Source organism: Prionailurus bengalensis, chromosome C2 (genome assembly GCF_016509475.1).
Source record: "Prionailurus bengalensis isolate Pbe53 chromosome C2, Fcat_Pben_1.1_paternal_pri, whole genome shotgun sequence".
NCBI classification, from domain to species: Eukaryota; Metazoa; Chordata; class Mammalia; order Carnivora; family Felidae; genus Prionailurus; species Prionailurus bengalensis.
In genome coordinates this window covers 67,811,120-67,826,297 of record NC_057350.1, presented here as the reverse complement: position 1 = coordinate 67,826,297, position 15,178 = coordinate 67,811,120, and the positions used below count along the sequence as shown (strand labels likewise).

The 15,178-nt window shown below is 33.9% G+C and overlaps 1 protein-coding gene across 1 annotated transcript in view; it reads left to right on the top strand.

The window, feature by feature from the left end:
- Positions 1-5,898: 5,898 nt before the first annotated feature.
- The window catches only part of GOLGB1 (golgin B1), an 83,186-nt gene continuing 73,906 nt past the window's right edge, over positions 5,899-15,178 (top strand). Inside the window, 1 exon segment of the mRNA XM_043594282.1 lies at positions 5,899-5,951. The gene's annotated coding sequence lies outside the window, so the exon portion shown is untranslated.

Genomic DNA, 15,178 nt, shown 5'->3' with positions numbered 1-15,178 from the left:
ATGGCCCCAGCCCTAATTTCAGCCCCAGTGATGAATGTTGGGTGATGAGGTTACTCACAAAATAGATTCTTTTTTGTATATCTCCATCAGCCAAGAAGCTTTATGGTGCTCTGTGATTAGTTAAAATATATAATCTCTCTTATGTTGTAGTTTACAAACCTTAAAACTGGGGATATTGATAGTACCTCCTTGTTGGGGTTGTTTTAATAATAAAAAAGTAAAGTAATGAGGATATATAAGTTTTTATATGTAAAGCTATTGAAATAATACTTAGTGCATAGTACTGCTTATATAAATTATATCTACCATTTCTAAATTTGTTAATGAAAACATTTTTTTGTGTCATGAAAATTAGCTTTTCATTTTGTAATTGTAAAGTTATATCATAATATTGGATATGTTTTTTTCCAGCTGTATAGCACCATTTCCTCTCAGTTCCTCAAACCAATTGAAAATCACTTTGAGAATTAAGGAATTAAGGAAAACTACCCAGGCTCAACCAAGTACACTTTAAGTAAATTTGAGGAGTGACTTGGAGATCTCACCATTTTCTGTGAGAAAATGTGATTTAAATTCCAAAGCAGATGTGTACCCAGGCATGCACTATCTTCAATTGTTTTTTTTTTTTTTTTAATTTTCCCATGCATTTTTTATTAAGTTTTCTGTGGTTAGGGACATTACTTATATTTCTTTTTATGTTTTTGTGGCTCCTGGCATTATGCTCCATGCCAAGTAGGTACTTTGAAAATAATTATTTATAGCAAGCAGTGAAGACTTTGCAAAAATAATACTTATTAACTTTCTAGTGCCACCTCAACAGACGAGTTTTGAGATCCTGTGGCAGTGTTTGTGGAAGGTGTAGCTAGCATTGACTTGAAAGATTGTTTTATTTGCCTGTTTTATTGAAGGCTGGCCTTGGCATGAAGCCTGATTTTTTTTTTCTTTTCCCAAATTGCTACTCATAATTCTGGTGCTTTATAAAACAATAGCAAGAGCATTTTTTGTCCCAGCAGTCACACATATTCCTTACATGAATTTATTACAGTGAATATGAATATTTTCCCCCATTTGTCCATTTCTGTCCTACAGTGAGCCTAAACAGAGGGGTAGATCCATCTTTTCTTCATTTGGCTTAAGCATGACTACTTTGTCTCTTTTGCCCTCAAGTTCTCAACCTTTCAACTACATAAAGCACTTAACTGTGCCTGAGATACCCTTCCCAATTACATTTCCACATTTTCCTTTTATGTTGACAGCCATACAAATCACTCTTGAATCATGGAGTCATAGTACTGGGCGTTAGAATATTTGTCAGTCTTCTTCACTTGAAGATGAGGAAACTGTAAGGTAACTTACCCAGCATAGTACAGCCTCTTTGTGTTGGAGCCAGAACTGAAGGCTCAGTTCCTGGCTCCCAATTTGGTGCTTGTTCCACTACTTCCTTTCTCATGGACCTGTCCGATTATTGTATCAATCTATGAGAAACTCCTTTTACTTTGACCTGAAATGGTACATCCTTTATACTGATCTTTCCTTTCTTAAAATGTACATATTTTTGAATGGTTATGTGAGGAAAGTAACCTATTTTTCCTTTGAAGAGCTTTTTATCTTATTCAGTAATGCTTTTTTAGTAGAGATACTTTGAAATGTATTCATTTCTCTTGAGTGTCAGTTTTCTTTATCTTAAAATGGCAATGATAATGATACTGATCTTGCAGATTTTGTGAGAATTATAGAGAAATTTGTATAAAGTACATATTGCTCAATAATTATTTCCAACAATATTATCATGATCCTTTGTTCATTTGTATGTATCTTCATGTGCAGTAATTTTCAGTAGGCTGCTGGTGGAGACACACTCTTCTCAGGAGGATGAATCAAAATCTCATGCATGGCAGTGGTGGATACCAATGGTGGGGAGAGTTTGAGAAAACGTTTGGGATTTTAATTGTATATTTGGGGAAAAAAAAAAAAAAAAAAACAACTTTCCCAATAGAAATTACATATCCCTCACAGTCTTCTTGGCTAATGGTGATATACAAAAGATTTGATTTAGGGCATACCACCTTCGGTATACATGTGTGCATACGTTTGGCCACAGATGATAACACGTTTTACATTTCTCTGAAGGTCCTATGGTTCTAAAATGGGAATGTTGCCACAATGTCTGAAATCTCAGTACTTTCTATTTAGTCCTAAAGGTAGTAGCAGAAGCAAGCAGTAGAATCCAAGCTAGTTAGAGCAGAAAGTGTGAGTACGAACAGAAGGACTATGATAGAGGTGGGTTGAGGATTGGTTTGAGAATCTGAAGTGAAAATGATGGGAAGTGTCCAGTGATTGAGGTATTTATAGGTCATGGTGTGTGACCAAGCCAGGGGTTAAGTTGAGTAACTCTGTTATAGATGGCTCTAACTGTTAATTGATTTTTTAAAAGACCTTTTTATTGTAAAATAAAACTCAAGAAGAAAAAAACACACACACCAAAAGACATAGAGCTTGATGAATTATTAGGAGGTAAGCATTCTTATCATAACTGTGAGGTCAAGAAATCTAACTTTGTCAGTCATCTGAGAAACTCCTCCATTTGCTCTCTCCTTCCTTTCACAGTAATCACTTCCTTGTGGTTTCTCTATGGTTTTATCACCCAAATGGGAATCTTTTCCCTCCCTTCCCCCCTTTTTAACTCAGTGTCTCTTAAGTCCTTTCCTTATAATTTTTGTTGAAGAACTTAGACTTTTTGCCTGTGGAGTTTCCCACACTCTGAGAATTTCACTTTCATGGGGCAATTCAGCATATTCCTGTATCCTTTGCATTTTCTACAAATTGGCAGCTGGATCCAGAGGCTTCACCAGACTGAGGTTTGATCTCTTTGTCAAGACTATAGATGGTGATAGAGTCTTTCATCAGAAGGTTCCTATATCTGGTTTTGTTCTTTTTGTTGTTATCAGCTATTGATGTTCCATGTCTACATCCATGAATTCATAAGGAGTTGCAAAATAGTAGACTAAATATTCCAGTTCTACCATTTTGTTTTCATTTGTTAGCTGAAATATTTTATATGGATATGGATCCCCTTATCTACTATTTGGTTCCTGAATGGTAAAGTTCAAACAGAAAAGTCAAGATAAATCCTTGACTTTGTTAGTTTTCAAGATACTTAGTTTACCTGATGAGTTTAATATGAACTTGTGGATTGAAGTATTTTTGGTGGGTTTCAATCCATTGCAATTGATATTCTTCTTAGAAACTCACTTGTTCCTTTGGCCTGTGAGAACCTTCTCAATTTGGATCCTGGGTCCTTTTTTTTCTTGTTGTTTTTTTTTTTGTTTGTTTTTTTAGGAAAAAATGAAATTCACTTTTATTAATGAAGATATCATTGTGTATACTAAATTTACAAAGAAAAATCTATCAAAAACCACATAGAACTAATGGGTACATTTAACAAGGTCACATGATACAAGGTCAATATGGAAGCATAAATTATATTTGTATGTAGAGCAACTATTTGGAAAATAATAGTAAAACAATATTAGAGTAGAATAAAAAATTTAAATACATAGGGATAAATTCAACAAAGTATGTGTAAACCCTGTACTATTAAAATTATAAAAAAAATACTGACAGAAATTTTAAAAGACCATAATAAATCCCTGTTTCTGGATTATAAAACTGGATCACATATTGGTTTTTTTTTTTCCCCCAGGTCCTTTTGACATGACTCTAGTTAGCCTTTGATTGCTTCCTTGCTATTTGTGTGACAAGAGGTTTTAGGCTTATTGTGTACATTTCCTATTTCAGAACAGGAATTAGCCATTTCTCTAAGAAGCTCTCCTACTTAAAAAATTTCTTAATGGAAAATAGTATTGCAAGACCCCAATCTAGCACTAGAGATGTTCATTGCCTCTCAGTTTATCATTATTTTTAAGCCTTTTCAGTGGACAAAGCTAGGAAAATAGATGTACTGAGGTAAAATGCCTTGTAAGTTTATACTGATGCTTTCAACTCAAATCCAAGATCAGTTTTTATCTTGAGGTTCTTAATTTCTTCTGTTTTACACCTGTATTACCTTTGTCACATTGAAAATATGATAGAATTACTACGCCTGTTAATTGCTCAGTTATTGCACTTTAATTCCACATGGTACATGTGGTACTTGTCAAGGAATAATAATACTAATACAGTCACCACTAATGTTGGTTATTGAAAATAGTTCTAAAGGTTTTTTTTTTGTTTTTTTTTTTGCATATATGATTCACATTCTTCCCAGGTTTTCTTCATGGTAGCCCTATATATTGTTAGAGCATGTAATTACTTAATATTATGTTCTCTCCATATCAGTGTTCTACAAATAACTATATATTTAGTGCTTACCACCAGTCTTTATGATGATGTTTCTTTAATCATTTTGGTCATCTCAAGCTTTCTCTTTAGTAGGCGCCTTAGGAAATGTTCGTGGGAAAATTTTTCATGAATTTTCTTGCATGCTTTTAACATTCCCTCTGTGCTTTTTATATCAAAAATGAAGGTCATTTTTGCTGAAAATAAAATCCTTGGCTCACATTTTCTTTCCCTGAATATCTCAAATGTGGAACTCTCAGATATTTTTCCTGGCAAAAACATTATAAAAAGTCTGATATTATTATTATTATTATTATTATTATTATTATTAGACAAGTCACATGATCTTTTGACCTAAATCTTAAAGATTATTTTTAAGTCCATTAGTTTTACTAGAATGTCTTCTTGGTCGTTATGGGTTGATAATCCCTGCTACATGGTAGACTCTTTCAATATGTAGCTTCAAAGTTCAAAATTTAAAATTTCAGTTAAATGCTCTTCAGTTTTAGCTTTTTGTGTCTTTTCTGTAACTTTGGTTACAGAAACTTTGGTTTTCTTCTTCAAGGAATTTGATTGTCCACAGTGCTTATCATCAATCTTTATCACTTTCTTCTGGTTCCCTTTGTATTGATTACCTTTAAAAAATTTTTTAAGAATAAAAAAATTTTATTGGGATGCCTGGGTGGCTCAGTTGGTTAAGCGTCTGGCTCTTGGTTTCAGCTCAGGTCATGATCTTGGGGTCATTAGATCGAGCCCCAAGTCAGGCTCTGCACTGACAGTGTGGAGCCTGCTTGGAAGTCTCTGTCTCTCTTTCTGTATGCCCCTCCCCTACTCACACATGTGCCTCCCCCCACTAAATAAATAATAAACAAACTTAAATAAAAAAATTATTAGGAATAATTTTAGGTTTACTATAGAAAATATGTAGACAGTTTAGAGTCAACTATACTCCTGACAAAGTGAATTTGTCAAAACTAAGAAACCAGTGATGATTCATAACTAACCTCCATACTTTCTTTTAATTTCATTAGTTTCAAAATTAATGTCCTTTTTTCTGTTCCAGGATCAAATTATAGGACATCACATTGTATTTAGTTCATTCCTTTTTCTTTCTTTTTAAAAATTGAGATAAGTGTAGAGTCATATGCACTTGTAATGAAATAATACAGAAAGATCCCTTGTACACTTTGTCTTGTTTCCCTCAAAGTTTAAAATTTTATAAAACTATTGTGTAATATCACAACCAGGATACTAACATTAATACACTCCCACCTTTATATGTGTGTGTGTAAGTTCTATACAACTTTATCACCTATCTAGGTTCACGTATCCACTGCTACGGTTAAGATATCAAATAGTTCCAACACAAGAACACTTTCTGTTGCTTTTTTATAACTTCAGCCACCTCCTGCCTTTCTGCTTCCAAACCCTCCATAAGCATGGGCAACCACTGATCTGTCTTCCATTTCTAAAATTTTGTGACTTCAAAAGTATTATATAGGTGTAGGATTATATAGTATGTAACTTTTGGAAAATTGGCTTTTTTTTCATTCAGCAGGAGATTCATCGAAATTATTGGTTTGTTCCTTTTGATTGCTGTGTAGTGTTCTATGGTATGTATATACCACAGTTTGTTTAACCATTTTCTTGTCAAAGGACTTCTTTGCTGATTACAGTTTGGGGCTCTTACAACTGAAGCTACTATGAACATCCATGTACAGGTTATTGCGTGAATTTAAGATTTCGTTTCTCTGAGACAAATGCCTAAGAGTAAAATTGCTGGGTCATAAGGTAGTTGCATGTTTAGTTTACAGGTAATTTCTTTTTGATTTATAAAATTATCCTTTATCTTAACTTTGTTTTTTCCTTAAGGCATGACTTATGAATGTTCATTTTCCTGGGTATTTTTTGTATGTTTTAGTTTTATCTCATTTTCAAAATGATTTTTAAAACTTTTCAATTATTTCTTGAGTTTCCTCTTCAGTTTTGGGTTTTTCTACTGGGAAGGTAAATTGATAAATATATTTGTTTTAATTTATTTCAAATCGAAGAAAACCTATACATGTGTTCAGCCAAGTTTGCATCATAGAACAACCTATCAAGTTTAATCTTTCTTTTGTAAAAGTAAATATGATACATATCTCTATCATATACTTAACTATTTGTGCTCTGGTGTGCTCTTAGTTGGTGTATAAAAATGTATCAATTATAGTTAGCTATTAATTTTTGTTAACAAAATGTTAATATTGGAAATAGATATTGTCATTGTTATTTTTGAGCTTTATTGAGGTATAATTGACAAAAATGTACATGTCTAAAGTACACAATGTAATATTCTGCTATACATAGACATGTTAAATGATGACCTCAATCAAGCTAATTGAAATATGGAAAGTATCCATCACCTCACATAATTACCATTTTGTGTGTGTAGTGAGAACATTTAAGATGTACTCTGTTAGCAAATTTCAGGTATACAGTACAGTGGGTTTTTTAAAAAATATTTATTTATTTTTGAGAGGGAAAGAGTGAGCAAGCTGAGGAGGGGTCAAGAAAGAGGAAGACAAGATCTGAAGCAGGCCCTGTGCTGACAGCAGAGAGCTCTATGTGGAGGTTCACTTGAACCACCCAGGTGCCCCAATACAGAGTTTTAAAAAAAAATGTTTGTTTATTTTGAGAGAGAGAGGGAGAGAGAGAGAATGAGTGTCAAGCAGGCTCCACGCTCAGCATGGAGCCCAATGTGGGGCTCAATCACACGAATGCAAGGTCATGCCCTGAGCCAATATCAAGAGTTGGATGCTTAATCGACTGAGCCACTCAAGTGCCCCTCAATACAGTGTTATTAACTGTAGTCACCATGCTGTACATTAGATCTCCAGAATTTATTCATTCTGCATAACTGAAAGTTTGTATCCTTTAACAAATATCTCTTTATTTCCCTTACCCACTTTTCCTTGGCAACCACTATTTTACTGTCTGCTTCTACAAGTTTGACTTTTTTAGATTCTGTGCATAAGTGAAATCATGCAATATTTGTCTTTCTGTACCTGGTTTTATTTCACATAGTATAATGTCCTCTAGGTCCATCCATGTTCTTGTAAATGACAGGATTTCATTATTTTTTTAGGGCAGAATGATATATATATATATATACACACACACACACACACACACACACACACACACACACACACACACACCACATTTTCTTTATCTGTTCAGGTGTCGGTAGACACTTAGGTTGATTCTATATTTTAGCTATTTGTGAGTAATGCTGCAATGAACATGGGATTTCAGATATCTCTTTAAGATACTGCTTTCATTTCCTTTGGATATATACCTAAAAGTGGCATTCCTGGGTCATATGGTAGTTCTATTTTTAAATTTTTTGAGGAACCTCCAGACCTTTTTGTGTAATAGCTGTATCAATTAATATTCTTACCAACAGTGTACAAGGGTTTCTTTTTCTCCACATCCTGGCCAACACTTGTTATACATTGTTTTTTTTGAAAATAGCCATTCTAACAGGTATGAGGTGATAGTGTGTGTGTGTGTGTGTGTGTGTGTGTGTGTGTGTGTGTGTGTGTTTAAAATTTAAATTCAAGTTAGTTGACGTATAGTGTAGTATTGGTTTCAGGAGTAGAATTTAGTGATTCATCACCTACATATAACACCTGGTGCTTATCCCAACAAGTGCCCTCCTTAATGCCCATAATCCGTTAAGGTCATCTTCCCATCTGATATTGTGGTTTTAATTTGTATTTCCCTGATGATTATTGGTGTTGAGCATTTTTTTTCATACAACTTGCCCATTTGTATGTCTTCTTTGGAGAAATATCTGGCCAGTTCCGTTGCCCATTTTAAAATCAGATTGTTTCTTGCTATTGAATTGTTTGAATTTCTCACATATATTTTGGATATTAATCCTTTATCAGATGTATGGTTTGCAAATATTTTTTCCTGTTCTGTAGGTTGTCTCTTTATTCTGTTGTTTCCTTTGCTGTGCAGCATTTTGGTTTGATGCAATCTCATTTGTCTATTTTTGCTTTTGTTGTGTGTACTTTTGAGGTCGTATTCAAGAAATTATTGTCAAGACCAATGTTAAGAAGCTTTTCCCCTCTGCTTTCTTCGCTAGTTCTACAGTTTTAGGTCTTGTGTTTAAGTCTTTAATACAGTTTGAGTTGATTTTTGTGTGCAGTATGAGATAGGGTCCAGTTTCATTCTGCATGTGGATACCAGTTTTCTCAGCACCACTATTAAAATAGGGCCTATCCTTTCCCCATTGTGAATTCTTGGCACCTTTTTTGAACATCAGTTCGATGTAAATGTATGGATTTATTCCTGGGCTCTTTATACTGTTCTAGAGGTCTGTATGACTGTTTTCTGCAAGTATCTTAATGTTTCAATTGTTATAGCTTTATGTTCTATTTTGAAAGCAAAAGTGTTATGCCGCCAGCTTTATTCTTGCTCACGATTGCTTTGGCCATTCTAGATCTTTTGTGGTTCCATATGATTTAGATTTTTCTTTTTTTAATTTCTGTGGAAAAAGGCATTGGAATTTTGATAGGCATAGCATTGAATCTGTAGATTGCTTTGAGTGGTATAGGCTTTTAATAATGTTTTTCAAGTCTGTGAACATGGGATACCTTTCCATTTATTTGTGTCTTCTCAGTTCCTTTCATCAATGTCTTATAATTTTCAGTATACAAATCTTTCACATCCTTTGTTAAATTTATTCCTTTTAAAAAATATATATAATTTATTGTCCAGTTGGCTTCCATACAACACCCAGTGCTCATCCCAGCAAGTGCCCTCCTCAATGCCCATCACCCACTTTCCCCTCTCCCCTGCCCCACATCAACCCTCAATTTGTTCTCTGTACTTAAGAGCCTCTTATGGTTTGCCTCCCTCCCTCTCTGTAACTTTTTTTTTCCCTTTCCCTCCCCCATGGTCTTCTGTTAAGTTTCTCAAGATCCTCTTTCGACAATAGCCAAATTATGGAAAGAGCCTAAATGTCCATCAACTGATAAATGGATAAAGAAGATGTGGTTTATATATACAATGTTAAATTTATTCCTAAGTATTTTATTTTTTAAAATGCTATTATAAATGGCTTTATTTTCTTAATTTTGAGGGGATAGTTTGTTGTTGGTACAGAGAAACTTAATTTTTGTATACTGATTTTATATCCTGAAACTTTATTGAATTAGTTTGTTAGTTGTAATAATTTTTAAAAGTTTTTTAAATGTTTTTTTTATTTATTTTTGAGAGAGACAGAGCACTAGAGGGGGAGGGGCAGAGAGAGAGGGAGACCCAGGATCTGAAGCAGGCTCCAGGCTCTGAGCTTTTAGCACAGAGCCCCACACGGGACCCGCTGGAACCCATGAACTGTGAGATCATGACGTGAGCTGAAGTCAGACCCTTAACTGACTGAGCCACCCCAGCACCCTGGTTGTAATAATTTTTTGGTGAAATCTTTAGGGTTTCTTATATGTAAGGCCATGTTATCTGCAAAAAGAAAATTTTGCTGCTTTCTGATTTGGGTGCCTATTATTTCTTTTCCTTGCCTCATTGATCTGGCTAGGACTTCCAGTACTATATTGAATAGATGTGGTGAGAATGGGCATCTTTATCTTCTTTCTGATTTTAGAGGAAATGCTTGTAGCTTTTACCATTGAGTATGATATAACTGTGGGCTTGTATATGGCCTTAATTATACTGAGGTACATTCCTTCTGTACTTACTCGGTTGAGAGTTTTTATCATGAAAGGATGTTGAATTTTTTTAATGCTTATTCTCCATCTATTGAGATGATTTATGTGATATTTATCATTCCTTCTGTTAATTTAGTATATCACATTTATTGATTTGTGGATATTGAACCATCCTTGTATCTTAGGAATAAATCCTACCTGACATGGTGAATGATCCTTTTAATGTGATGTTGAATTGAGTATGCTGGTATTTTGTTGAGGATTATTTCATCTATTTCATCAGGGATACTGGCCTATAATTTCCTTGTTGTGTCCTTGTCTGGATTCAGTATCCAGGTAATACTGTCCTCATAAAATGAATTTGAAAGTGTTTCCTCTCCTTCAGTTTTTTTTAGACTAGTTTGAGAAGGATTAGCATTAATTCTTCTTTCAGCATTTTTTTTAGAGTTTACTAGTGAAGCCATCAAGTTCTGGGCATTTCTTTGTTGAGAGGTTTTTGGGTCAGTCTCTTTATGTTATTGGTTTGTTCAGATTTTGTTTCTCATGATTCATTCTTGGTAAGTTGTATGTTTCTAGGAATTCATCTGTCTTCCAAGTTATCCAATTTTTTTGCATATAGTTATTCATGGTAGTCTCTTAAGATCCCTTATATTACTGTATTCTCAGTTGTAGTGTCTCCTCCTTCACTTATGATTTTATTCATTTGAATGTCTCTTTTCTTAGTCTAGCTAAAGGTTTGTCAATTTTGTTTATCTTTTCAAAAAACCAGTTACATTGAAAAACTTAGTTTTATTGGTGTTTTCTATTGTTTTTTTGAGTCTCCATTTCCTTTATTCCTGCTTTGATAATTATTTATTTCCTTCCTTCTGCTTTCACCTTAGTTTTTCTTTCGCTAGATCCTTGAAGTGTCAAGTTACATTGTTTATTTGTGATCTTTCTTTTTTCTTAATGTAGGAGGCTATCTCCACAAACTTTCCTCTTAAAACTGCTTTTGCTGTGTCTCATTAAGTTTCCATGGATATGCCATGTTTCCATTTTCATTTGTCTCAATATAATTTTTTATTTCCTTTGTGATTTCTTCTTTGACCCATTGATTCAGGAGCATATTGTTTAATTTCCACGTATTTGTGGATTTTCCAGTTTTCTTCTTGCTATTTTTTGCATATTAAAAGTAATTTTATTTCTTCTTTTAATGTTTTTTTTTCTTTAAATTTAATTCCAGTTGGTGATCATACAGTCTTGTATTAGTTTCAGGTGTACAATATGGTGATTCAGCAATTACATACATCACCTGGTGCTCATCACAAGTGCACTCCCTAATCCCCATCACTTATTTAACCCATCTTCCACCATATCCCCTCTGGTAACGATCAGTTCTCTGTAGTTAAGAGTTTGTTTCTTGTTTCTCTCTCTCTTTGATTTTTAGTTTCATACCATTGTCATCAGAAATAATACTCAATATGATTTCAATATTCTTAAATTTGTAAAGACTTATTTTGTGGCCCAATATATGATCTATATCCTAGATAGTGTTCTATGTGCGCTTGAAATGAATGTGTATTTTGCTGCTTTTGTTAATGTTATGTATATGTCTGTAAGGTCCATTTAATTTAATGTGTAGTTCAAGTACATTGTTTTCTTATTGCTTTCTTACGCTTTTATTGCTTTTCTGTCTGGATGACATATCTGTTGTAAGGCAATTGAAGTCTACCACTATTACTGTATTGCTGTCTATTTCTGCCTTCAGTTCTGCGAACATTTGCTTAATATATTTAGCTTTCTGATACTGGGTGTATATATATTTACAAGTATTATATCCTCTTGATGAATTGACCCCTTTATCATTGACCCCTTTACCATTGACCTTTTCTCTGCCTGTCATTACAGTTTTTAATTAAAAGTTTATTTTGTCTTTTATTAGTCACCTTTGCTTTCTTTTGGTTACCATTTGCATGGAATATCTTTTTCCATCTCTTCACTTTCAGTCTCTGTGTAACCTTAGAGCCAAAGTGAGTCTCTTGTATGCAGCATATAGTTGGATTTTGTTTTTAAATCCATTCAGCCACTCCATGTCTTTTGATTGTATAATTTAATCCAATTATATTTAAAGTAATTTTTGAAAGAATTTACTATTGCCATTTTATTAATAGTTTTCTGACTGTTGTGTGGTTCATTTGTTCCTTTCTTCTCTTGCTGCCTTTATGGGTATTTCAATTTCTGACGTATGGCTTTTCATGTCTTACATCATTTTAGTTGATTTAGTAGGTTGTAATTTTGAGTTATTTTGAGCATGACTCTTTGACATGCTTCCATTTTCTGTATGGATATTATTCTGCTATTTTTCTTAAAATGACTTTGTATGGAGACTGTGTTACTTTTCAGGTGCTCATTTTTGTGTTAATTTAATGTTGCTAAACTTTAGAAGGACATTTATTTTGGATAGCCTTTCTAACTTCACAGAGTTCCCTCTTACATTGTTTTCCAATATTGGTTCAAATATGTGGCCATTGGATTTCTGAGATTTCCTGACTCCTTTTCTACTACCCCCAGCTCACTCTTTATCTGGATCTTCCTTTGTTGTCTGTTGACTCAGTTTTGATGCATTTTGGTTCTACTCTTACTAGAGGCCCTGTTCTGAAAGAGAGCCATGACTCTTCAGTTTTGAGAGTTCATGGGACCCAGACTCTTTAGTCATTTTAAATCTTGCAGGCTCCTTGCTCTTATGTGTGTTGGAGTATGGATATACCTCCCTCTTTCAGCTGCTATTCTTTAATTGGCTCAGCACATTTTCCAGTGAATACCCACTGGCTCTTTTGTGGTTCTCTTGGTTTATCTGTCACAGTCTTATAGCTTCTGTATGGCAGCATTATTTTACCTCTTTCCTGTTAAGGTTTTTGGATGGAGAATTAAATATACATAGGACAGATTAACAGGGAAAGCATACAGATTTATTTAGTATAAATTTTAAGTGACACTGGAGCCCTCATAAGGAAATGAAGACTAAAAGAAGCAATTAGAATGGAACACTTATATATTGAGTTGGACAAGGAGCAGTAAATTGTGATAACAGTACAAGGCAAAGGGGTAGTTAATCATGGAAAAGTGACTAGGAAGATAAGGATTCACATACAAGGTTTGTTTGTACAGATTCCTCTTGGCTTCAACTCCCCATCCCTGGAGATAAGAATGTTACTTTCCTTCTAATATAAGGAGGACATCTTCCATATGAGATTTTGTATCTTGCTTTCAGGAAGAAAAAGGACAGGTCAGAGCATCCTTCTTGTACCTGCTATTTTTCAAGTGCCTTTAGCTCAAAATAATCTTTAAGCCAAAGTGACAGATTTTGGGGTGGAACATTCTGTCACTCTTCACTTCCCTTTTCCTCCCACATGGACAACAATGACATGCAGATCTTGGGCTGTTGGTGGTTTATCTATATCCATGTTTATTTTAGAGTTTGTGGGAAACTTTGTCACATTGTTTTTTTGGTAAAGCCTGTATATGGGTTTTTAGTTTTGTTATCTAGTTGCTTTGTCAATTTTTATGTGGGAAATCGGGAAGTTCCCATAATCTGTGCTGTTTGCAATCCCCATTTTTTCAGAGTCCCCATCAGTTGGTTGATTTTGTGTGTGTGTGTTTATTCCTGATGTGGTCTGAAAAATCTGAAGATAAAATGATCCTGTTTGATAGATTAGGTTCTGTTATGACTTTCTTTGATTAGTGCAAATCTATGTGCCTATTAGGCACATAGTTAATGGTGTTCATTTCTTTCACTAATGATTGCTATAGAAAATTCAGTCTTGAGAGTTGAAAACAAAGTTTAGTCTGTGTAATGGTGAGTTGTGATTTTTTTTAACTGACTATAGTTATAAGTCTCACAGCTTGAATGAGTGGTTATATATGGTCCTATATATTTATGTGTGGCCCTATGTTGCCTTTTTAGTAGTTATATATATAGTTATATGTGGTCCTATGTTGCCCTTCTAGGAGTGGTTTTCTTTTTCCTAAAGTTTCATGTACATCTCTTTTCTAAGTGTTATATGCTAGTTTGGTTATCCAAGATAACCTGTTATAGAAACAAAGACCTCACCACTTCTTTTTTAATTAAGGACCATGGTTGCCCTAAACATTATTACTGTTCTAAGTAGAAGAAAACTTTAGGGGTAATTGTTTTTAGTTCAAGTGCTTATTTTGTACAAGAGCTTTTATATTTCTCCCTGCTGAGGCTTTTGAAGGCCAAATAACATTTTATCATTAAACATAAAATTTAGTGTAATTACTTATACTAGTGTTATGCACAGTCCAGTTCTATTTTGATTTTTCCTATCAAAACATTAATATTCTCACTTCTATGGACTAGCAGTTGACACTGATCTGAATGAATGAATGAGTAAATAATAAATAAGGAATGTGTGGGTGTATGTGTATTTATATATTTGTGTGTATTATGTGTATGTATATTATTTTGTGTGTATTATCTATATTTGTCTTTTTCTTCTTTAGTGAGTTTTTTTAGCTTATATCTTTTAAGGAATTATCCCATTTCTTCTATGTTGATGAATTTATGGGCATAGAATTATTTGTACTGTTGCGTTACAATATTTTAATGTATGTTAGATCTGTACTGATGTCTCCTTTTTCATAACTGATATTGATAACTGTGTCTTTATTTATTTATTTTTTTCTTGGTCAGCCTGACTAGAGCATTGTCAATTTTGTTGATCTTTTCAAAGAACAAACTTTTTTTTTTTAAGTTTTTATTTTAATTCTAGTTAGCTAACGTATAGTGTTATATTTATTTCAGGTGTACAATATAGTGATTCAGCAATTCCATACATCAGAGGCACCTGGGTGGCTCAGTCAGTTAAGCATCTGACTCTTGATTTTGGCTCAGGTGATGATTTCACGTTTCATGAGATAGAGCCTTGCATTGGGGTCTGTGCTGTCAGCACAGAGCTTGCTTGGGATTCTCTCTCTTCCTCTTTCTCTGCCCCTCCCCCCTCAAAATAAATAAACAAACATAAAAAGAAAATTCCATATATTACCCGGTACTCATTACAATAAGTGCACTCCTTAATCCCCATCACCTAATTAACCCATCCCCTCACCCACCTCCCTCTGGTAAT